The sequence below is a fragment of the Entelurus aequoreus genome, linkage group LG12 (genome assembly GCF_033978785.1).
Source record: "Entelurus aequoreus isolate RoL-2023_Sb linkage group LG12, RoL_Eaeq_v1.1, whole genome shotgun sequence".
NCBI classification, from domain to species: Eukaryota; Metazoa; Chordata; class Actinopteri; order Syngnathiformes; family Syngnathidae; genus Entelurus; species Entelurus aequoreus.
Window position 1 is genome coordinate 58,252,683 of NC_084742.1, and position 27,846 is coordinate 58,280,528.

A 27,846-nucleotide genomic window follows, 5' to 3' on the forward strand; every position below is an offset into this window, starting at 1 on the left:
GGGGCGGGGCCTGTCCTAATTGAACACCCGCGGGACGTGTCTCCTATATACACACGTTATATAGTGCAGTCAATGGGAGGTTGGAGTGGGGTAAGTGCGCATGCGCGGGTGATATTGTAATAGATTACACTTCAATCGTCAACAAATCGCTCGTGTGTGTGTGTGTGAGTGTGTGTGTGTGTGTGTGTGTGTGTGTGTGTGTGTGTGTGGAGGGGGGGGGCGTGTTTGGCGGCTGTGACTCCCGCTGCACCACTGCGTCCTCTCGCGGTCACATGACTCCTAAACGCCATGCACGCGCCGCCGCCGGGATATATATCACGTTAAACGGGCGCGGGCGCGCGCGCACGCGCACACATCATTTGTTGAAAGTGTAAGAAGAAGATAGCCGTGTTTGCTCACACATCAGCTTTACTTGCTGCTTTTTATTCAGTAAATGTAGGTTTTTGCATTTTATAGATGCTTTTTAATTGATAAATCTATGTTTTATCATTTTATAGCTTAAAATATACTGCCTTTTTATTCGATAAATGTATGTTTTATCATTTTATAGCTGCTTTTTATTTGATAAATGTAGGTTTTATCATTTTATAGCTGCTTTTTATTTGATAAATGTAGGTTTTATCATTTTATAGCTGCTTTGTATTTGATAAATCAATGTTTTGATAATCTTATAGTTTAACATATACTGCTTTTTATTTGATAAATGTATGTTTTAGCATTTTATAGCTGCTTTTTATTTGATAAATGTAGGTTTTATCATTTTATAGCTGCTTTTTATTTGATGAATCAATGTTTTGATAATCTTATAGCTTAACATATACTGCTTTTTATTTGATAAATGTATGTTTTAGCATTTTATAGCCGCTTTTTATTTGATAAATCTATGTTTTGTCATCTTATAGCTTAACATACACTGTTTTTTATTTGATAAATCAATGGGTTAGCATTTTATAGCTGCTTTTCATTCGATTAAACAATGTTTTATCATTTTACAGCTGCTTTTTATTTGATGAATCAATGTTTTATCATCTATATCTTAACATATACTGTTTTTTATTTGATAAATGTATGTTTTAGCATTTTATAGCTGCTTTTTATTTGATGAATCAATGTTATATCATTTTATAGCTGCTTTTTATTTGATCAATCAATGTTATATCATTTTATAGCTGCTTTTCATTTTATAAATCTATGTTTTATCATCTTGTACCTTAACATATACTGCTTTTTATTTGATAAATGTATGTTTTAGCATATAATAGCTTAACATGTACTGCTTTTTTTTTTAGTAAATCTATGTTTTATCATTCTAAAGCATCACATTTACTGCTTTATATTCAATAATGTTTTGTCTTTATAAAGTGTCACATTCACTGTTTTTTTATGTATGTTTTACCGCGATAAAACGTCACATTTACTACATTTCTGTTTGACTTAAATGTATATTTTATTTTGAAGCTTCACTTGTTCTGTTTTTTTATTTGACTGAATATATGTTTTCATGGCAAAATACAAATAAACACTATCGCTAGCAACAATAAAACATCACCTCTGACGTCAACAATCAGCGCAATATGAACTCATTACCAAAATAAGAGTACAAATATGCAAAATGACGATATAAAGCATATTATTAAATTGTATAGGAACAATAACATATTTTGTTATTAATGTGTGTGTCACGCAGGAGGCCATTGGGTGTGACGTCACGGCGGGGTAAACATCCCGGAAGTGAGGAGGTGATGCGACTGATCTATTGGATTAAAAAAGGTACATTTCACTCATGACGTCACACACACACACACACACACACACGTTTTCTTCATTTACACACAAAAATGATGACAATTATTTTTCCTGTGTCACTAAAATCAACACGACTAATTATTATGAAATTGTATTTATTTTTTATATCATTTTTATATTATAATATTATTTATTTTTAAATAAAATGACTGGGGGGAAGAAAAAAAAAGAGGTAAATTAATGGAATTGTTGAATTCCAAACAATATAGAATTAGAGAGAGTTTAGATTTTAATCTGACGTGTTTTGCTTTTGTGTGCGTGTGTGTGTGTGTGTGCGCGCGCGCGTGCACGTGTCACCCCGCGTTTGTTATGTGACAATTTAAGACGGGAGTGGATTATTCTACTGGCAGCCTGCGTGGAATGAAATGGTACTGATAACGCGTGCGTGTGCGCGCGCGCGCGCGTGCGCGTACTTGGCCTTGTGATCTTTTCTTAGCAGTCAATTCATCAGCAGGACAACAAAAAGGCTGGCACAGAAACGACAACAAAAAAAGATCAGATTGGTATAATTGTACATTTTTCATCGCGGAAATGTCCATTTTGGTCAAATAATGACAACTAAAATTGTCAATATAAGTTACGCAGGCCAAATATTGTTAGATTTAGATGCTCAATCACGTGTTGTAGGATTATTTCCAAATTACCACGCGGAGGAATGAACTCGAACGCATCATGATAATAAATGGTGTGGACATTTAAAAATAATAATGATGATGAATTGGTCAAATAAGCAGCGGGAAAATGTTATTGACTTCTTAGAAGGGGTCAAGACGTTAAAATGATGTATTAAAGTAAAAAAAAAATTTTTTTTAGATTTCTTTCCCTTAATTATGTCTTGTTATTATAATTAATAGCAATAAAATAATGCAAATAATGTATTGTTGCGTGGAATTATTGAGAACGCAACAAAATAAATGCAAAAAAATGAGCTTTTTTTTTCAGGCCTTCTTTATTAGATTTTTTAATGACGTCATCTTTGTTTTTTTAATTAATATTTGGTTGTCATTTGAGCAGCAGATGAGGCAACGACCACGCAAATGGCAACAATGGCGACGGTGCGTGAGGCTGCGTGCACGCGGGACACGCAGCTCCACGGCACCGGACACGATCTCGACCCCCCCCCCCCCCCCCCCCCCCCCCCCTCATCACCGTTATATTAGCCGTATCGTTCATATTAATCGATCGCGATAATAACGACCCGATCCGTGCCGGATGATAAATAAAAAATAAATAAAAATTTAAAAAAAAGTTGCATTCTGCCAATAAACACGCACACGCGCGCGCATGCACGGAGAAAGGACGCGGTCGTGCAATAATAATTAATTAATAAATAAATAAACAATAATAATAATAATATATTTTACTGACCTGCTTACTCGCCTTTTTTTCCCGCGAATGAGCGGAGGATGCACGCGCTGGCAGAAAGTCCGCGTGTGCACGAGCGGCGCAGAGGAGGAGGAGGGGGGTGGAGGGGGGTTGCGCACGCACGCGCCCCACGTGCACACGCCGCGCTCGGCCTCTTCCGGCTCTGACAAAATAAAAACCCCGAGATATTTTGGTCTGTTTTTTTTTTAACGTTTATCGCTTTTCTGGACATAAAAGAGCAAAAAAGGACGGAGGAGGCCGAGCTGAACATGTGACGTCGTGACGTCACGTGGACATAGGAGGACAGCTGCGAAACGGGATCGTATTTTATTTATTTATTTTTATTTTTTACAGTTAGCTTGCTGCTGCTAACCACACATAAATATAATTTACATTGAATATGTTACAATATTCATGTTAATTTGTTATAGTTTATGTTTATTAATCGGTTATTCCGGATGTAATGTTGCTAATTTAATATTATCTGATAATTATACTGTTTTTTTTTATTATTTTTTTGTTTTTTTTTACAGTTAGCGTGCTACTGGTAGCCACAAATAAATATAATTTACATTAAATATGTTACAATATTCATGTTAATTTGTTATATTTTGTGTTTACTAATCGGCTATTCCGGATGGAATGTTGGTAGCTTAATATTATCTGATAACTATACTGTTTTTTTATTATTTTTTGGGGTTTTTTCAAGTTAGCGTGCTACTGCTAGCCACAAATAAATATAATTTACATTAAATATGTTACAATATTCATGTTAATTTGTTATATTTTGTGTTTACTAATCGGCTATTCCGGATGGAATGTTGGTAGCTTAATATTATCTGATAATTATACTGTTTTTTTATTATTGTTTTGTTTTTTTTCAAGTTAGCGTGCTACTGCTAGCCACAATTAAATATAATTTACATTAAATATGTTACAATATTCATGTTAATTTGTTATATTTTTGTGTTTACTAATCGGCTATTCGGATGGAATGTTGCTAGCTTAATATTATCTGATAATTATACTGTTTTTTTATTATTTTTTTGTTTTTTTTACAGTTAGCGTGCTACTGCTAGCCACAATTAAATATAATTTACATTAAATATGTTACAATATTCATGTTAATTTGTTATATTTTGTGTTTACTAATCGGCTATTCCGGATGGAATGTTGCTAGCTTAATATTATCTGATAATTATACTTTTTTTTATTTGTTTTTATTTTATTTTTTACAGTTAGCGTGCTACTGCTAGCCACAATTAAATATAATTTACATTAAATATGTTACAATATTCATGTTATTTTGTTATGGTTTCTGTTTATTAATCGGTTATTCCGGATGGAATGTTGCTAGCTTAATATTATCTGATAATTATAATGTTTTTTTTTATTATTTTTTTGGTGTTTTTTTACAGTTAGCGTGCTACTGCTAGCCACAATTAAATATAATTTACATTGCATATGTTACAACATTCATGTTAATTTGTTATAGTTTGTGTTTATTAAAGGCTTATTCCGGCTGGAATGTTGCTAGCTTAATATTGTATGATAATTATACTGTTTTGTTTTGTTTTTTGTTTTGTTTTTGCAGTTAGCATGCTGCTGCTAGCCACACATAAATATAATTTACATTAAATATGTTACAATATTCATGTTAATTTGTTATAGTTTGTGTTTATTAATCGGTTATTCCGGATAAAATGCTGCTAGTTTAATATTATATTATAATTATACTTTATTTATTTTAATTTTTTTATATTAAAAAAAAAAAAAATTAGCAGTTAGCGCGCTGCTGCTAGCCACAAATAAATATAATTTACATTAAATATGTTACAATATTCATGTTAATTTGTTATAGTTTGTGTTTATTAATCGGTTATTCCAGATGGAATGTTGCTAGTTTAATATTATGTGATAATTATACAGTTTTTTTATTTATGTTTTTTTTTTTTTTACAGTTAGCATGCTGCTGCTAGCCACAAATAAATATCATTTACATTAAATGTGTTACAATATTCATGTTAATTTGTTATAGTTTGTGTATATTAAAGGCTTATTCTCGATGAAATGTTGCTAGCTTAATATTATACGATAATTATACTGTTTTTTTTAGTTTTTTTAGTTTTTTACAGTTAGCGTGCCGCTGCTAGCCACAAATTATTCTCATTTATATCAAATATGTTACAATATTCATGTTAATTTGTTATAGTTTGTGTTTATTAATCGGTTATTCTGGATGGAATGTTGCTATCTTAATATTATATGATAATTATACTGTTTTTTTTATTATTAATATTTTTTTTACAGTTAGCATGCTGCTGCTAGCCACAAATAAATATAATTTACATTAAATATGTTACAATATTCATGTTAATTTGTTATAGTTTCTGTATATTAAAGGCTTATTCCGGATGGAATGTTGCTATTTTAATAGTATGTGATAATGCCTTTTATACTGTTTTTTTTAATTATTATTTATTTTTCTTTGTTTGTATGTCTACTTGGACGTTGGAGTCTGCAATAAAGCTTGCTTGGAGCTTTAAAAATGAAATATTTGGCTCTCACCAGTTGAAATATTCCCGATTTCCAACATCCTAGTCGCCATATTTAGCATCTTCTTGCCTGAGCTCTTCTTGACTGCGTGGACTCTGTCAAGGAGAACGTAAAGCGATCACACCCGCATCTATCTCCCACGGAGAAATTGAATTAAAGTCATAAATTAATTGGCTGTATAAAGTGGCGCCAAATGAATAATTCACTATTTCCACGCAGGCTAATCTGAGCTTTTCATTTGTGGAATTAGTATTGCAGTATCCAAACAGAAAAGGGGGATTGATTGCTGCTTTTATTGGAATAAAGTGCTTATTTTTGTGGTCAAGGTGGTGCAAACATTCAATTAAAGCACATTAATAATAATAATGATAATAATATTTTTTGGTGCATGCACGAGGCTGCGCGTGCACGTGTTGGGGGGAGGGGGAGGGGGTGGGGGTGGGGGTGGGGGAGGGGGTGAGCACCAAAGATGACCTTAATTGCAAACAAAACAAACACAAAAATAAAAATAAAACATAAAAAAAGTGAATTAAAAATAATACGTTTTATTTATAATATTTAATTACAGATTTCAAATGTGATATAAATATTTGGGAAAAATAAAAACATTTCAAAACTGATAAATGAATAAAAATATATAAACATCCTTTAAAAAAAAAAAAAGGGAATTAAAATAATAAATTGTATTTATTTAATATATATTTAACTACGGATTTTAAATGTGATAGCAAATATTAATGAAATATTTTGGAAAAATAAAAACATTTCAAAAATGATAAATGAATAAAAAATATATAAACATCTGTTAAAATAAAGAAAAAAGTGAATTAAAAAAATACTAATTAAATATTTAGGAAAAATAAAAACATTTAGAAAATGATAAATTAAAAAAAAAACATTTAAACATCTGTTAAAATGAATAAAGTGAATTAAAAATAAGATATTTTGTTATTTATGTAATATGTATTTAGTTACAGATTTTAAATGTGATAGCAATTATTAATTAAATATTTGGAAAATAAAAACATTCAAAAATGATAAATGAGTGAACATATATCCGTTAAAATGGAAAAAAGTGAATTAAAAATAATACGTTTTATTTATTTAATATATATTTAATTACAGATTTTAAATGTGAAAGCAATTATTTATTAAATATTTTGGGAAAAATGAAAACATTTCAAAAATGATAAATGAATAAAAATATACAAACATCCGTTAAAATAAAAAAGTGAATTAAAAATAATACATTTTATTTATTTAATATATATTTAATTACGGATTTTAAATGTGATAGCAATTATTAATTAAATATTTGGGAAAAATAAAAACATTTAAAATTGCTAAATGAATAAAAAATATATATAAACATCCGTTAAAATAAAAAAGTGAATTCAGAAGAATACATTTTATGTATTTATTATATACTTAATTACAGATTTTAAATGTGATAGCAATTATTACTTAAATATTTTGGAAAATAAAAACATTTCAAAATGATAAATAAATAAAAATATATAAACGGGGTGAGCGCCAAAGATGACCTTAATTGCAAACAAAACAAACACAAACACCAAAGACAAAAATAATACGAAAAAAAAAAGGTGCAGCTTCTTCTTTCTCGCTGCACACATTTTGATTTGCAAAAGCAAATATTAGGCCGAGGTGGGGAGAATCGTCCTCTTATCTGCCGCCGCACGTCTCCAGGATCACAGAAGCTGATTAAGAAAAGAAGTGCGCGCCAAGGCTGGATTCATAATGATTGGGAATAATGAATCCTTATCTCGCCTCTGCAGATTATCAGCCTTTCAGCGCAGCCATGTTTTGTTACACGGGGATAATTTATTGCATCTAATACATCACAATGAATCTGATGGCCGGGTTTCATCCTGCAGGGGCCGAGAAATGCTTTTAGCATGTTTAATTGCTAAAATAGAAGAGGGGATCTGATAAAGGAGGGGGAGGGGGGAAGAGGGGGGTGGGGTGGCATCTCTAATCTCTCCCGCCAGTCTTCCAGTTTATAATTAGTGTGTCAATTTCAACCTGAAATTAACAGCATCGACCTGCCATCCCTTGCACTCAGCTGCTGATTTATTTTGGACCAAGAACACATCATTCATCATGCAAACCCCCCCCCCCCCCCCCCCCCCCCCCCACACACACACACACACACACATACACACACCTACAACACACGTTTAGGTAGATTTTAAATGGCCATGTCTGCACACTGTATACTTTTTTTTTTTTTTTAAAGAACATTGCCGTATTTATCAATTAATAGTTGACACGAAATGATACATTATTTTAATAGCAGTAATTATTTCATCGTTATAGAAATAAAACAACAATTTAAAAATGACGAACCCAAGTAATAGAATGTAAACATCCAATAAAATGCATACATTTAATTCAAAATAAGATAGTGTGTTATTTATGTAATTTAGTTACATATTTTAAATGTCATAGCAATTATAATTAAATATTTGGGAAAATTAAAAACATTTTTAAAAAATGATAAATAAATAACAATATATAAACATCCATTAAAATGAATAAAAGGAATTAAAAATAAGACTTTTTGTTATTTATTTAACATATATAAAATTTCAGATTATAAGTGTGAGATCAATTATTATTTTAAAAATAAAAACAATTTAAATGATGAATAAAAACATTTATAGAGATCTGTTGAAATTAGTGAAGTTAGTTAAAAAGATGACATTTTGTTATTTTTTTAATTATAGATATTTAATTACCGATTTGATATGTGGTAGCAATTATTATTAAAATATTTTGGAAAAATAAAAAAAATAAAAAAATTATAAATGAATAAACATATATAAAAATCCGTTAAAATAACAAAGTGAATTAAAAAGAATACGTCTTATGTATTTAATATATATTTAATTTATGTGGGCTCTGAACCGAGTATGTCATTGTGGTTTGTGCAGCCCTTTGAGACACTTGTGATTTAGGGCTATATACATAAACATTGATTGATTGATTGATTGATTGATTTATTTATTTAATTAAAGTTTTTAAAAATAACGTTGCCGTATTTATCAATTAATAGTTGACACGAAATGATACATTATTTTAATAGCAGTAATTATTTCATCATTATAGAAATAAAACAACAATTTAAAAATGACGAACCCAAGTAATAGAATGTAAACATCCGATAAAATGTATATATTTAATTCAAAATTAGATAGTGTGTTATTTATGTAATTTAGTTACATATTCTAAATGTGATAGCAATTATAATTGAATATTTGGGAAAATTAAAAACATTTAAAAAATGATAAATAAATAAAAAATATATAAACATCCATTAAAATGAATAAAAGGAATTAAAAAGAAGCCTTTTTGTTATTTATTTCACATATATAAAATTTCAGATTTTTTAAGTGTGAGATAAATTATTATTTTAAAAATAAAAACAATTTAAATAAAGAATAAAAACATTTATAGACATTCGTTGAAATTAGTGAAGTTAATTAAAAAGAAGACATTTTGTTATTTTTTTAATTATAGATATTTAATTACAGATTTGATATGTGAGAGCAATTATTATTAAAATATTTTGGAAAAATAAAAAATGTTCAAAAATTATAAATTAATAAACATATATAAAAATCCGTTAAAATAACAAAGTGAATTAAAAATAATACGTTTTATTTATTTAATATATATTTAATTACAGATTTTAAATGTGATAGCAATTATTAATTAAATATTAAATATTAAATATTTTTGAAATGTTTTTAATTTGTACAAATATTTAATTGATAATTGCTATCACATTTAAAATCTGTAATTGAATATATATTAAATAAATAAAACATATTTTTAATTCACTTTTTTTATTGTAACGGATGTTTGTATATTTTTTATTCATTTAGCATTTTGAATTTTTTTTATTTTTCCAAAATGTTTAATTAATAATTGCTTTAACATTTAAAATCTGTAATCAAATATATATTAAATAAATAAAACTTATTCTTTTTAATTCACTTTTTAATTTTATTTTAACGGATGTTCATACATTTTTTATCCACTTATCATTTTTGAAATGTTTTTATTTTTCCAAAATATTTAATAAAAAATTGCTATCACATTTAAAATCTGTAATTAAATATATATTAAATGAATAAAACGTATTTTTAATTCATATTAATTTTTAATTTAGTGATAGCAGTTATTATTTAAATATTTTGGGAAAAATAAAAACATTTAAAAAGGATAAATGAATAAACATATATAAACATCCGTTAAAATTAAAAAGAAGTGAATTAAAAATAATACCATCCATCCATCCATCCATGGTATTATTTTTTATTCACTTTTTTATTTTAATTTTAACGGATGTTTATATGTTTATTCATTTATCATTTTTTAAAATATAAACATTTCAAAAATGATAAATGAATAAAAATATATAAAAATCCAATAAAATAAATATATTTAATTAAAAAGAAGACATTTTGTTATTTATGTAACATGTATTCAGTTACAGATTTTAAATGTGATAGCAATTATTAATTAAATATTCTGGAAAAACAAAAATATTTTAAAAATGATAAATACATAAAAATATATAAACATCCGTTAAAATGAATGAAGTGAATTAAAAAGAAGACATGTTGTTATTTATGTAATGTGTATTTAGTTACATATTTTAAATGTGATAGCAATTATTAACTAAACATTTTGGAAAAATAAAAACATTTAAAAATGATAAATAAATAAAAATATATAAACATCCGTTAAAATAAAAAAAGTGAATTCAAAAGAATACATTTTATTTCTTTAATATATATTTAAATACAGATTTTAAATGTGATTGCAATTATTAATTAAATATTTTGGGGGAAAAAAACATTTAAAAAATGATAAATAAATAAAAATATATAAACATCTGTTAAAATTAATAAAGGGAATTAAAAAGCAGACTTTTTGTTATTTATTAACATATATTACATTTCAGATTTTAAAAGTGAGATGAATTATTATTTTGAAAATAATATTTATTGTATATACATTAAATTCTAAATTTTAAATGGGATAGTAATTGTTCTTAAAGAAACCCATTTTAAAATGATAAATACATATTGAAAAATAGACATCAATTAAAATTAAATAATTTAATTATAATGACAATATTTAGATATTTATTCAATACAGTATACATGAATTCCAATTTTAAATGTGATAGCAATTATTGTAGAATTATTTTTTTTAAACAAAAAATATTAAAAAAAGATCAATAATAATAATACAAATACAAATCAATTAAAATGAATTCATTGAATTAAAAAGAATACCTTTTGATATTTGTATGATATATATTAAACTCCAAATGTTAAATATGATAGCAAAATCTTGTTAAATGTTGTCAAAAATGAAAACATTTACAAAATAATATAAATAAATATACACTCAAATGAAAACATTGAACTAAAAATAAGACATGTTGTTTTATTAAATTCCGAATTTGTCAAATGGCATTTTGCCTATGACGTCAGGGCCGCCCCTGTTTATAAACGCAACTGTTGCGCCATGCTTGAAATGTCTAATTAGCACATTTTCATGATCATTATGATTATCATCATTGTTGTGATTCCTCTGCCTGCAGCCTCCTCACACATTGATCAGCTTGCTTGGTATCCTAGCAACACCATCAGATGTTTATCACGTCTAAACGTCAGGGATGGGGGGTGGGGGGTGGGGGAGGGGGGGGGTCGTCCATGTCAAACAAACAAGCCTTATATCCTCGCCACCCCCCCTCCCCCCCCAACCCCCCCAACCCACCTCCCCATGAGCAGAATAATCCATGAGTGGGTGGGCTCCGTGGATGCTGAAGCAAAAAAGAAAGGAGCCAAGAAAAGCATCACCAGCTTAAGCGTATTCAAAATAAATAATAATATGAATAATAATGATGACGATTCTGTGGACAAATAATCGACCTTTTAGTTTTTATAGCAACAAGCCAATCAGAAGAGAGGCCTTTAGGGGACGTGGGTTTCTCCAGTTTGTCTTATTCATCCATCCATCCATTTTCTACCGCTTGTCCCTTTTGGGTTTGCGGGGGGTGCTGGAGCCGATCTCAGCTGCATTCGGGCACCCTGGACAAGTCGCCACCTCATCGCAGGGCCAACACAGATTCACACTCACATTCACACACTTATATATATATATATATATATATATATATATATATATATATATATATATATATATATATATATATATATATATATATATATATATATATATATATATATATATATATATATATATATATATATATAATAATTTGGCCGGGGGCCGGACTGTATATATATATATATATATATATACAGTCCGGCCCCCGGCCAAATTATTTTAACCCAATGCGGCCCCCGAGTCAAAAAGTTTGGGGACCCCTGCATTATACCAATACGTTTAGGTAAAAAAATTATTAAGAAATAATAATTATAGGTAAACACGTTACAGGAATAATAATAACATAACAAAATCAGCCAATTAAATGCAAATAATTAAATATTTAATTATATCATAAATATTAAAATGTTTTAATATAGTGTATATATTTGTAATAATTGTACACAAAAAATTAAATATTTAAGTATCCATCCATCTTCTTCCGCTTATCCGAGGTCGGGTCGCGGGGGCAGCAGCCTAAGCAGGGAAGCCCAGACTTCCCTCTCCCCAGCCACTTCGTCCAGCTCCTCCCGAGGGGATCCCGAGGCAAATATTTAAAATATTTAACTATATCATTCATATTCAAATTTTTCAATATAGTGTATATGTCTGTGATAATTGTACGTATTTTTGCCTGCATGGTCCAGACATTATCTAGTAATAATCAAACAATCGAAAACATATTTACATTTTTCATAATATATATATATATATATATATAAATTTTTTAAAAAAAAGCCCAACATCAAATAATAAAAACATCAGAAAAATAATAATGTATTAAAATAAATACATGGATATTATGGATATTATTTTTTCAAAATGTTAAATGTGAAGAGAAAAAAAATCTGAGAAAAATTGAAATCAAGTCAGAAATATTGTCAGGATGATTTAATGAATTAAAACCCTTTTTTTTTTTAAAAAATTTTTGTCCTATTGTGTCTTATTACTTCACAAATTTTCTCAGATTTTTTTCAAAATCAGCCAATTAAATGCAAACAATAAAATATTTAAATATATCATACATATTAAAAAAATTTAATATAGTGTATATATTTGTAATAATTGTACACAAATATTTAAATATTTAAGTATATCATACATATTTAAAATTTTCAATATAGTGTATATATCTGTCATAATTGTACGTATGTTTGCCTGCATGGTCCAGACATTATCTAGTAATAATCAAACAATCCAAAACATATTTACATTTTTCATAATATATATATTTAAAAAAAAAAGCCCAACATCAAATAATAAAAACATCAGAAAAATAATAATTTATTAAAATAAATACATGGATATTATGAATATTATTTGTTTAAAATGTTAAATGTGAAGAGAAAAAAAATCTGAGAAAATTTGAAATCAAGTCAGAAATATTATCAGGATGATTTAATGAATTAAAACCCTTTTTTTAATTATTATTTTGTGTTATATTTTGCCCTACTACTTCACAAATTTTCTCAGATTTTTTTCAAAATCAGCCAATTAAAAGCAAATAATTAAATATTTAAGTATATCATACATATAAAACATTTTTAATATAGTGTATATATGTGTAATAATTGTACACAAATAATTAAATATTTAAGTATATCAGACATATTTAAATTTTTCAATATAGTGTATATATCTGTGATAATTGTACGTATTTTTGCCTGCATGGTCCAGACATTATCTAGTAATAATCAAACAATCCAAAACATATTTACATTTTTCATAATATATAAAAAAAACAAAAAAACACAACATCAAATAATTTTAAAAAAATCATAAAAATAATAATTTATTAAAATAAGTACATGGATAGTATGGATATTATTTGTTTAAAATGTTAAATGTGAAGAGAAAAAAATCTGAGAAAAATTGAAATCAAGTCATAAATATTGTCAGGATGCATTAATGAATTAAAACCCTTTTTAAAAAAAAAATATTTTGTGTTATATTGTGTCTTACTACTTCACAAATGTTCTCAGATTTTTTTCAAAATCAGCCAATTAAATGCAAATAATAAAATATTTAAATATATCATACATATTAAACATTTTTAATATAGTGTATACATTTGTAATAATTGTACACAAATAATTAAATATTTAAGTATATCATACATATTAAAAATGTTCAATATAGTGTATATATCTGTCATAATTGTACGTATGTTTGCCTGCATGGTCCAGACATTATCTAGTAACAATCAAACAATCCAAAACATATTTAAATTTTTCATGATATATAAAAAAAAAACAAAAAAAAACACAACATCAAATAATAAAAAAAATCACAAAAATAATAATGTACTGAAATAAATACATGAATATTATGGATGTTATTTGTTTAAAATGTTAAATGTGAAGAAGAAAAAATCTGAGAAAATTTGAAATCAAGTCAGAAATATTGTCAGGATGATTTAATGAATTAAAACCCTTTTTAAAAAAAAATTATTTTGTGTTATATTGTGTCTTACTACTTCACAAATTTTCTCAGATTTTTTTCAAAATCAGCCAATTAAATGCAAATATTTAAGTATATCATACATATTAACCATTTTTAATATAGTGTTTATATTTGTAATAATTGTACACAAATAATTAAATATTTAAGTATATCATACATATTTAAATTTTTCAATATAGTGTATATATCTGTGATAATTGTACGTATGTTTGCCTGCATGGTCCAGACATTATCTAGTAATAATCAAACAATCCAAAACATATTTACATTTTTTATAATATATATATAAAAATAAAAAAAACACAACATCAAATAATAAACAAATCACAAAAATAATAATGTATTAAAATAAATACATGGATATTATGGATATTATTTGTTTAAAATGTTAAATGTGAAGAGAAAAAAATCTGAGAAAAATTGAAATCATGTCAGAAATATTGTCAGATTTAATGAATTAAAACCCTTTAAAAAAAATTATTTTGTGTTATATTGTGTCTTTGTACTTCACAAATTTTCTCAGATTTTTTTCAAAATCAGCCAATTAAATGCAAATAATAAAACATTTAAATATATCATACATATTAAACATTTTTAATATAGTGTATATATTTGTAATAATTGTACACAAATAATTAAATATTTAAGTATATTATACATATTACAATTTTTCAATATAGTGTATATATCTATGATAATTGTACGTATTTTTGCCTGCATGGTCCAGACATTATCTAGTAATAATCAAACAATCGAAAACATATTTAAATTGTTAATAATATATAAAAAAAAAACAAAAAAAAACACAACATCAAATAATAAAAAAAAATCACAAAAATAATAATGTACTGAAATAAATACATGAATATAATGGATATTTTTTGTTTAAAATGTTAAATGTGAAGAAGAAAAAATCTGAGAAAATTTGAAATCAAGTCAGAAATATTGTCAGGATGATTTAATGAATTAAACCCTTTTTTAAAAAAAATTATTTTGTGTTATATTGTGTCTTACTACTTCACAAATTTTCTCAGATTTTTTTCAAAATCAGCCAATTAAATGCAAACATTTAAGTATATCATACATATTAAACATTTTTAATATAGTGTACATATTTCTAATAATTGTACACAAATAATTAAATATTTAAGTATATCATACATATTAAAATGTTTCAATATAGTGTATATATATGTCATTATTGTACGTATTTTTGCCTGCATGGTCCAGACATTATCTAGTAATAATCAAACAATCCAAAACATATTTAAATTTTTCATAATATATATAAAAATTAAAAAAACACAACATAAAATAATAAAAACAATCATAAAACTAATAATGTATTAAAATAAATAAATGGATATTATTTGTTTAAAATGTTAAATGTGAAGAGAAAAAAATCTGAGAAAAATTGAAATCAAGTCAGAAATATTGTCAGGGGAATTTAATTAATTAAAACCCTTTTTTTTAAAAATTATTTTGTGTTATATTGTGTCTTACTACTTCACCTGTTTGTAATACCTTGTTTACTTTCAGGGTCAACGTATGAGAAACAGTAGAATGCTGCAATGAAAACCAAACGTGTGTATGGACGTCCTTTTTAAGAAAAAACCCAACATTGTTAAGTTTCTCATTTAAAATCAAATTTTGATTGTATTTGGAGTTTTTTTTAATTTGAGGCTGTTAGAAAACACTCTTGTCTCCGCTCCCAACATACCTGCTTTTTGCTGCCATGTTTTCACTGCTTGGAAGCGGAAGGCAAGTTTTGATTGACAGGCCGTCGGCGGGATCATGTTTAATCCCTGCCTCTCTCCAGACTGTTCAGAACTCATTTCTCCGGCGCGAGATGGGGGACTCAGATGGTTGCCGGGGCGACGGCGATAGTGCTAAGCCATTTCCATTTTTTTGCAAAGGGGGAGGGGCGGCAGTGGGCGGGGCCTCCTCGGCAAAGGTCGCGGCAATGTCATCTTGGAGCGTAGACGCGGGAGAGATTAGCCAGGAACCGTCAACGCCGCGCTCGCGGGCAAAAGACTTCTTTTATTTTGAAGGGGACCGAAAACTAGTTTGTAAAGGTCGCATGCGTAGGGCGCAGGAGGGCGGAGCTAAACACAGTGCCGTCCCCTGATTGGTATAAACAGACAATTACCACTTCTTAGTGACTCAGTTGGGAGTACTTGCATCAGTACACTTGAGTAAGTATACTGTGTACTTACAAACCATATGAGTTGGGAAATTGTGTTAGATGTAAATATAAACGGAATACAATGATTTGCAAATCATTGTATTCCGTTTATATTTACATCTAACACATACTTTGTGAGTCTTTTTTTTTTCTTTTTCTGGCGCTTTAGCGTTGGCCATGTCTGTAAATAAACAACATCCCCAGAATTTTAAGCGGAGAAGGTGGAGGCGTGAAGTGTGTTTGTGCTCGTCGTAGAAAACAATAATAGTTTTTTGGACGTGAAGTCTGTCCATAAGTGGTCAAGTTATGTTGCTAACAAACAGACAAACAAGCTCAGGACAAAACATAACCTTTTTGGCGGAGGTAAGAAAGTCTGTGGTCTGCAAAGCGAAGCGGGCTACTTTTGTTTTGAGCGTTTCCAAGGCGACACAGAGCCAGCCGGTCTCGTCGCACCGTTCAACGCGGGAAATACGAGTAAACTAAATAGCTACTTGATACAGCCTCAATCCATCCAGCTATTTTCTACCACTTGTCTCTCTGTGTTAAAGATATTTAACGCCAAACATCAGTTTGTAAAGGTATTTACATTACTAAACGTTATATAGAATAGAATAGAATACAAAGTACTTTATTGATCCCTGGGGGAAATTCAGCACAACAGTTCGCTCACAATAGACAATAAACACTTAAGTATTTTTTACATGTGAATAATATGAATACAGTCAATTATACAGCATTATTCACACGTGAATAACATAAATACAGTCTATTATACAGCATTATTCACATGTGAATAATATATATACAGTCTAATATACAGCATTATTCACATGTGAATAACATAAATACAGTCTATTATACAGCATTATTCAATTAAGAATAATATAAATACAGTCTATTATACACCATTATTCAGATGTCAATAATATAATTACAGTCTATTATACAGCATTATTCACATGTGAATAACATAAATACAGTCTATTATACAGCATTATTCACATGTGAATAACATAAATACAGTCTATTATACAGCTTTATTCACATGTGAATAATATAAATACAGTCTATTATACAGCATTATTCACATGTGAATATAATAAATACAGTCTATTATACAGCATTATTAAATTAAGAATAATATAAATACAGTCTATTATACACCATTATTCAGATGTGAATAATATAATTACAGTCTATTATACAGCATTATTCACATGTGAATAACATAAATACAGTCTATTATACAGCATTATTCACATGTGAATAATATAAATACAGTCTATTATACAGCATTGTTCACATGTGAATAACATAAATACAGTCTATTATACTGCATTATTCACATGTGAACAATATAAATACAGTCTATTACACAGCATTATTCACATGTGAATAACATAAATACAGTCTATTATACAGCATTATTCACATGTGAATAACATAAATACAGTCTATTATACAGCATTATTCACATGTGAATAACATAAATACAGTCTATTATACAGCATTGTTCACATGTGAATAACATAAATACAGTCTATTATACTGCATTATTCACATGTGAACAATATAAATACAGTCTATTACACAGCATTATTCACATGTGAATAACATAAATACAGTCTATTATACAGCATTATTCACATGTGAATAACATAAATACAGTCTATTATACAGCATTATTCACATGTGAATAATATAAATACAGTCTATTATACAGAATTGTTCACATGTGAATAACATAAATACAGTCTATTATACAGCATTATTCACATGTGAATAACATAAATACAGTCTATTATACAGCATTATTCACATGTGAATAAAATAAATACAGTCTATTATACTGCATTATTCACATGTGAATAACATAAATACAGTCTATTATACAGCATTATTCACATGTGAATAACATAAATACAGTCTATTATACAGCATTATTTACATGTGAATAATATAAATACAGTCTATTACACAGCATTATTCACATGTGAATAACATAAATACAGTCTATTATACAGCATTATTCACATGTGAATAATATAAATACAGTCTATTATACAGCATTGTTCACATGTGAATAACATAAATACAGTCTATTATACGGCATTATTCACATGTGAATAACATAAATACAGTCTATTATACAGCATTATTCACATGTGAATAACATAAATACAGTCTATTATACAGCATTATTAACATGTGAATAATACAAATACAGTCTATTATACAGCATTATTAACATGTGAATAATACAGTCTATTATACAGCATTGTTCACATGTGAATAATATAAATACAGTCTATTATACAGCATTATTCACATGTTATTAATATAAATACTGTCTATTATACAGCATTATTCACATGTGAATAATACTGTCTATTATACAGCATTATTCACATGTGAATAATATAAATACTGTCTATTATACAGCATTATTCACATGTGAATAACATAAATACAGTCTATTATACAGCATTATTCACATGTGAATAATACAGTCTATTATACAGCATTATTCACATGTGAAATACATAAATACAGTCTATTATACAGCATTATTCACATGTGAATACCATAAATACAGTCTATTATACATCATTATTCACATGTGAATAACATAAATACAGTCTATTATACAGCATTATTCACATGTGAATAATATAAATACAGTCTATTATACAGCATCATTCACATGTGAATAATTAAATACTGTCTATTATACAGCATTATTCACATGTGAATAATATAAATACTGTCTATTATACAGCATTATTCAGGTGTGAATAATATAAATACAGTCCATTATACAGCATTATTCACATGTGAATAACATAAATACAGTCTATTATACAGCATTATTCACATGTGAATAACATAAATAGTCTATTATACAGCATTATTCACATGTGAATAATATAAATACAGTCTATTATACAGCATTATTCACGTGTGAATAACATAACTACAGTCTATTATACAGCATTATTCACATGTGAATAATATAAATACAGTCTATTATACAGCATTGTTCACATGTGAATAATATAAATACAGTCTATTATACAGCATTATTCACATGTGAATAATATAAATACAGTCTATTATACAGCATCATTCACATGTGAATAATATAAATACTGTCTATTATACAGCATTATTCACATGTGAATAATATAAATACTGTCTATTATACAGCATTATTCACATGTGAATAATATAAATACAGTCTATTATACAGCATCATTCACATGTGAATAATATAAATACTGTCTATTATACAGCATTATTCAGGTGTGAATAATATAAATACAGTCTATTATACAGCATTATTCACATGTGAATAATATAAATACTGTCTATTATACAGCATTATTCACATGTGAATAATATAAATACTGTCTATTATACAGCATTATTCACATGTGAATAACATAAATACAGTCTATTATACAGCATTATTCACATGTGATTAACATAAATAGTCTATTATACAGCAGTATTCACATGTGAATAATATAACTACAGTCTATTATACAGCATTATTCACGTGTGAATAACATAAATACAGTCTATTATACAGAATTTTTCACATGTGAATAATATAAATACAGTCTATTATACAGCATTGTTCACATGTGAATAATATAAATACTGTCTATTATCAGCATTATTCACATGTGAATAACATAAATACAGTCTATTATACAGCATTATTATTATGTATTTAAAAAAAAAAAATTTCAACCCCCCCCAACCAATCCCCATTGTTTACCTGTATCTCACCGTTTTTTTTAAAAGAGTGTAAGTATGCAAGAGTAACGCACTTAAGCACTAAATATTAAGTGTAAGTATAAGAGGGTAAGGCACTTAAGCACTGATAAGTGTAAGTATGCAAGGTGAACACACTTAAGCACTAAAGACTAAGTGTAAGTATGCAAGTGTAACGTACTTATGCACTAAAGAGTGTAATTATGCCAGGGTAACGAGTCCACATTTCAAATTGTTTTAGGAAACTGTGGACGTCGTGTCCTCCGGACCAAAGAGGAAAAGAACCATCCGGATTGTTCTAAGCGCAAAGTGTAAAAAGGCAGCATGTGTGATGGTATGGGGGTGTATTAGTGCCCAAGACATGGGTAACTTACACATCTGTGAAGGCAGCATTAATGCTGAAAGGTACATACAGGTATGGCATATGTTGCCATCTAAGCAACGTTACCATGGACGCCCCTGCTTATTTCAGCATGACAATGCCAAGTCACGTGTTACAACAGCGTGGCTTCATATTAAAAGAGTGCGGGTACTAGACTGGCCTGCCTGTAGTCCAGACATTGAAAATGTGAAGGCTAAAATATGAGAAGGGAGACTGTTGAACAACTTAAGCTGTACATCAAGCAAGAATGGGAAAGAATTCCACTTCAAAAATGTGTCTCCTCAGTTCCCAAACCTTTACTGAGTGTTGTTAAAAGGAAAGGCCATGTAACACAGTGGTAAAAATGCCCCTTTTTAAATTGTAAGTTCATGATTATTTGCCAAAAATAAGAACGTTTCTCAGTGTGAACATGAAATATGTTGTCTTTGCAGTCTATTCAATTAAATATAAGTTGAAAAGGATTTGTTGTATTCTCTTTTTATTTACCATTTACACAACGTGACAACTTCACTGCTTTTGGCTTTTGTACTTTCTTGCTGGTCACACCTGCGCCGTTTCCCCCCAAAAAAGGGGGCGGAGCTTTGTGTTCCTTTGCCCGTCCTCAGCGTCCTATTTGCCTCCAGGTGACGCTAATTATTTACCAGGCGGGAGCTGAGCCCGCAAACCGGAGGCGACGGCGGCGGCCTCATTAATCCGTCGCCTCTCGCTGGACTCGGGCGCACCTGAGCCGCCGCACCCTGCCAACTGTGTCCCTCAGTCAGACGGCCACCGGAGTTTGTGGGCGGAGCTCGGTGGCCTGCGCGGGCGCGATAACGGGGACGCCCTAACGAGGCTGACGGGGCTAACGAGGTATCTCTGTGCAGCACGTTGTGGAAGACGCCGCCTGCGAGGCGTCTTTGAGGGAATATTCAAATATCTGACAAAGTCATTCATGTCTTCCAACTGCCCTCAGATGGCGTGCACAAGCTTTGATTGCGGGCTTATTTTGCGTCAACAAAGCTCCCAATGACTGGAAAACTTTTCATCGGCGCAGCAATGTGACCTTTGACCCCCTCCGCATCTTGGCTGCCACTCCGCATGGCTATTCATTGATTGGTCGACCCGAGCGGCTCTTATCGGCTCGTCTTCCTGGGAAAACAGATCACATGATGGCGCTGGCCGCCGCCGTCGTCCAACACAAACAACAGGTGGAGGATGAAGCGTCAGATGAGGACACCGTGCTGCGTTCGAGGGCCCTGGGAAAAGACACATGTAGCCTGGCTGGCAACATGTGGAGAAGGTTCCTTATCGAGGGTCGGGCGTACGGAGACAAACTGCTAGCGTCTGCCTGCGCTTACTTTGGATTGCACTAAAGACTCATTTAAGTATGCAAGTGTAACACACTTAAGCACTAAAGAGTGTAAGTATGCAAGTGTAACACATTTACACACTAAAGAGTGTAAGCATGCAAGTGTCACACACTTAAGCACTAAAGAGTGTAAGTATGTAAGGGTAACACACTTAAGCACCAAAGAGTGGAAAGTATGCAAGTGTAACACACTTAAGCACCAAAGAGTGTAAGTATGTAAGGGTAACACACTTATGCACTAAATGGTGGAAGTATGTAAAGGTAACACACTTATGCACTAAAGACTGGAAGTACGCATGTGTAATGCGCTTATGCAGGTAAAGAGTGAAAGTATGTAAGGGTAACACACTTATGCACTAAATGGTGGAAGTATGTAAAGGTAACACACTTATGCACTAAAGAGTGGAAGTACGCAAGTGTAACACACTTAAGCACTAAAGAGTGTAAGTATGCAAGTGTAACACATTTACGCGCTAAAGAGTGTAAGTATGCAAGTGCAACACATTTATGCACTAAAGAGTGTAATTATGCAAGTGTAACACACTTAAGCACTAAAGAGTGTAAGTATGCAAGTGTAACACACTAAAGCACTAAAGAGTGTAAGTATGTAAGGGTAACACACTTATGCACTAAAGAGTGTAAGTATGCAAGTGTAACACACTTATGCACTAAAGACTGAAAGTATGTAAGTGTAACACACTTATGCACTAAAGAGTGAAAGTATGCAAGTGTAACACACTTAAGCACTAAAGAGTGAAAGTATGTAAGTGTAACACACTTATGCACTAAAGAGTGAAAGTATGCAAGTGTAATGCACTAAAGAGTGGAAGTATGCAAGTGTAACACACTTAAGCACCAAAGAGTGCAAGTATGTAAGGGTAAAACACGTATGCACTAAAGGGTGGAAGTATGCAAGTCTAAGACACTTAAGCACTAAAGAGTGTAAGTATGCAAGTGTAACACATTTACACACTAAAGAGTGAAAGCATGCAAGTGTAACACACTTAAGCACCAAAGAGTGTAAGTATGTAAGGGTAACACACTTGTGCACTAAAGAGTGGAAGTATGCAAGTGTAACACACTTATGCACTAAAGAGTGTAAGTATGTAAAGGTAACACACTTATGCACTAAAGAGTGGAAGTACACAAGTGTAATGCACTTATGCACTAAAGAGTGGAAGCATGTAAGGGTAACACACTTATGCACTAAAGAATGGAAGCATGCAAGTGTAAAGCACTTAAGCACTAAAGATTGTAAGTAAGCAAGTGTAACGCACTTAAGCACTAAAGAGTGTAAGTATGCAAGTGTAACACATTTACGCACTAAAGAGTGTAAGTATGCAAGTGTAACACACTTATGCACTAAAGAGTGGAAGTATGCAAGTGTAACACATTTACGCACTAAAGAGTAAGTATGCAAGTGCAACACATTTATGCACTAAAGAGTGTAGTTATGCAAGTGTAACACACTTAAGCACTAAAGAGTGTAAGTATGCAAGTGTAACACACTAAAGCACTAAAGAGTGTAAGTATGTAAGGGTAACACACTTATGCACTAAAGAGTGTAAGTATGCAAGTGTAACACACTTAAGCATTAAAGAGTATAAGTATGCAAGTGTAACACACGTATGCACTAAAGACTGAAAGTATGTAAGTGTAACACACTTAAGCACTAAAGAGTGAAAGTATGCAAGTGTAACACACTTAAGCACTAAAGAGTGAAAGTATGTAAGTGTAACACACTTATGCACTAAAGAGTGAAAGTATGCAAGAGTAATGCACTAAAGAGTGGAAGTATGCAAGTGTAACACACTTAAGCACCAAAGAGTGCAAGTATGTAAGGGTAAAACACATTTACGCACTAAAGAGTGGAAGTATGCAAGTGCAACACATTTATGCACTAAAGAGTGTAATTATGCAAGTGTAACACACTTAAGCACTAAAGAGTGTAAGTATGCAAGTGTAACACACTAAAGCACTAAAGAGTGTAAGTATGTAAGGGTAACACACGTATGCACTAAAGAGTGTAAGTATGCAAGTGTAACACACTTAAGCATTAAAGAGTATAAGTATGCAAGTGTAACACACTTATGCACTAAAGACTGAAAGTATGTAAGTGTAACACACTTAAGCACTAAAGAGTGAAAGTATGCAAGTGTAACACACTTAAGCACTAAAGAGTGAAAGTATGTAAGTGTAACACACTTATGCACTAAAGAGTGAAAGTATGCAAGTGTAATGCACTAAAGAGTGGAAGTATGCAAGTGTAACACACTTAAGCACCAAAGAGTGCAAGTATGTAAGGGTAAAACACTTATGCACTAAAGGGTGGAAGTATGCAAGTCTAAGACACTTAAGCACTAAAGAGTGTAAGTATGCAAGTGTAACACATTTACACACTAAAGAGTGTAAGTATGCAAGTGTAACACACTTAAGCACCAAAGAGTGTAAGTATGTAAGGGTAACACACTTATGCACTAAAGAGTGGAAGTATGCAAGTGTAACACACTTATGCACTAAAGAGTGTAAGTATGTAAACGTAACACACTTATGCACTAAAGAGTGGAAGTACACAAGTGTAATGCACTTATGCACTAAAGAGTGGAAGCATGTAAGGGTAACACACTTATGCACTAAAGAATGGAAGCATGCAAGTGTAAAGCACTTAAGCACTAAAGATTGTAAGTAGGCAAATGTAACGCACTTAAGCACTAAAGAGTGTAAGTATGCCAGTGTAACACATTTACGCACTAAAGAGTGTAAGTATGCAAGTGTAACTCACTTATGCACTAAAGAGTGGAAGTATGCAAGTGTAACACATTTACGCACTAAAGAGTAAGTATGCAAGTGCAACACATTTATGCACTAAAGAGTGTAGGTATGCAAGTGTAACACACTTAAGCACTAAAGAGTGTAAGTATGCAAGTGTAACATTAAAGCACTAAAGAGTGTAAGTATGTAAGTGTAACACACTTAAGCACTAAAGAGTGAAAGTATGCAAGTGTAACACACTTAAGCACTAAAGAGTGAAAGTATGTAAGTGTAACACACTTATGCACTAAAGAGTGAAAGTATGCAAGTGCAATGCACTAAAGAGTGAAAGTATGCAAGTGTAATGCACTAAAGAGTGTAAATATGCAAGTGTAATGCACTTATGCACTAAAGAGTGTAAGTATGTAAGTGTACCACACTTAAGCACTAAAGAGTGGAAGTACGCAAGTGTAACACACTTAAGCACCAAAGAGTGTAAGTATGTAAGGGTAACACACTTATGCACTAAATGGTGGACGTATGTAAAGGTAACACACTTATGCACTAAAGAGTGGAAGTACGCAAGTGTAACACACTTAAGCACCAAAGTGTGTAAGTATGTAAGGGTAACACACTTATGCACTAAATGGTGGAAGTATGTAAAGGTAACACACCTATGCACTAAAGACTGGAAGTATGCAAGTGTAACACACTTAAGCATCAAAGAGTGCAAGTATGTAAGGGTAACACACTTATGCACTAAATGGTGGAAGTATGTAAAGGTAACACACTTATGCACTAAAGAGTGGAAGTACGCAAGTGTAACACACTTAAGCACTAAAGAGTGTAAGTAGGCAAGTGTAACACATTTATGCACTAAAGAGTGTAATTATGCAAGTGTAATACACTTAAGCACTAAAGAGTGTAAGTATGCAATTGTAACACACTAAAGATCTAAAGAGTGTAAGTATGTAAGGGTAACACACGTATGCACTAAAGAGTGTAAGTATGCAAGTGTAACACACTTAAGCATTAAAGAGTATAAGTATGCAAGTGTAACACACTTATGCACTAAAGACTGAAAGTATGTAAGTGTAACACACTTAAGCACTAAAGAGTGAAAGTATGCAAGTGTAACACACTTAAGCACTAAAGAGTGAAAGTATGTAAGTGTAACACACTTATGCACTAAAGAGTGAAAGTATGCAAGAGTAATGCACTAAAGAGTGGAAGTATGCAAGTGTAACACACTTAAGCACCAAAGAGTGCAAGTATGTAAGGGTAAAACACTTATGCACTAAAGGGTGGAAGTATGCAAGTCTAAGACACTTAAGCACTAAAGAGTGTAAGTATGCAAGTGTAACACATTTACACACTAAAGAGTGTAAGTATGCAAGTGTAACACACTTAAGCACCAAAGAGTGTAAGTATGTAAGGGTAACACACTTATGCACTAAAGAGTGGAAGTATGCAAGTGTAACACACTTATGCACTAAAGAGTGTAAGTATGTAAAGGTAACACACTTATGCACTAAAGAGTGGAAGTACACAAGTGTAATGCACTTATGCACTAAAGAGTATAAGCATGTAAGGGTAACACACTTATGCACTAAAGAATGGAAGCATGCAAGTGTAAAGCACTTAAGCACTAAAGATTGTAAGTAAGCAAGTGTAACGCACTTAAGCACTAAAGATTGTAAGTATGCAAGTGTAACACATTTACGTACTAAAGAGTGTAAGTATGCAAGTGTAACACACTTAAGCACTAAAGAGTGTAAGTATGCAAGTGTAACACATTTACGCACTAAAGAGTGGAAGTATGCAAGTGCAACACATTTATGCACTAAAGAGTGTAATTATGCAAGTGTAACACACTTAAGCACTAAAGAGTGTAAGTATGCAAGTGTAACACACTAAAGCACTAAAGAGTGTAAGTATGTAAGGGTAACACACTTATGCACTAAAGAGTGTAAGTATGCAAGTGTAACACACTTAAGCATTAAAGAGTGTAAGTATGCAAGTGTAACACACTTATGCACTAAAGACTGAAAGTATGTAAGTGTAACACACTTAAGCACTAAAGAGTGAAAGTATGCAAGTGTAACACACTTAAGCACTAAAGACTGAAAGTATGTAAGTGTAACACACGTATGCACTAAAGAGTGAAAGTATGCAAGTGTAATGCACTAAAGAGTGGAAGTATGCAAGTGTAACATACTTAAGCACCAAAGAGTGCAAGTATGTAAGGGTAAAACACTTATGCACTAAAGGGTGGAAGTATGCAAGTCTAAGACACTTAAGCACTAAAGAGTGTAAGTATGCAAGTGTAACACATTTACACACTAAAGAGTGTAAGTATGCAAGTGTAACACACTTAAGCACCAAAGAGTGTAAGTATGTAAGGGTAACACACTTATGCACTAAAGAGTGGAAGTATGCTAGTGTTACACACTTAAGCATTAAAGCGTGTAAGTATGCAAGTGTAACACACTTATGCACTAAAGACTGAAAGTATGTAAGTGTAACACACTTAAGCACTAAAGAGTGAAAGTATGCAAGTGTAACACAATTAAGCACTAAAGAGTGAAAGTATGTAAGTGTAACACACTTATGCACTAAAGAGTGAAAGTATGCAAGTGTAATGCACTAAAGAGTGAAAGTATGCAAGTGTAATGCACTAAAGAGGAGTGTAAATATGCAAGTGTAACACACTTAAGCACTAAAGAGTGGAAGTACGCAAGTGTAACACACTTAAGCACCAAAGAGTGTAAGTATGTAAGGGTAACACACTTATGCACTAAATGGTGGAAGTATGTAAAGGTAACACACTTATGCACTAAAGAGTGGAAGTACGCAAGTGTAACACACTTAAGCTCCAAAGAGTGTAAGTATGTAAGGGTAACACACTTATGCACTAAATGGTGGAAGTATGTAAAGGTAACACACCTATGCACTAAAGACTGGAAGTATGCAAGTGTAACACACTTAAGCACCAAAGAG

At 30.6% G+C, this 27,846-nt stretch overlaps 1 long non-coding RNA gene across 1 annotated transcript; it reads left to right on the forward strand.

Annotated features, from left to right (window-relative positions):
• Window positions 1–79: 79 nt before the first annotated feature.
• On the forward strand, window positions 80–20,708 carry LOC133662370 (uncharacterized). Its single transcript, XR_009828098.1, has 3 exons — window positions 80–90; window positions 1,688–1,770; window positions 20,607–20,708. It is a non-coding gene; the product is annotated as an uncharacterized LOC133662370 (long non-coding RNA).
• Window positions 20,709–27,846: the final 7,138 nt, after the last annotated feature.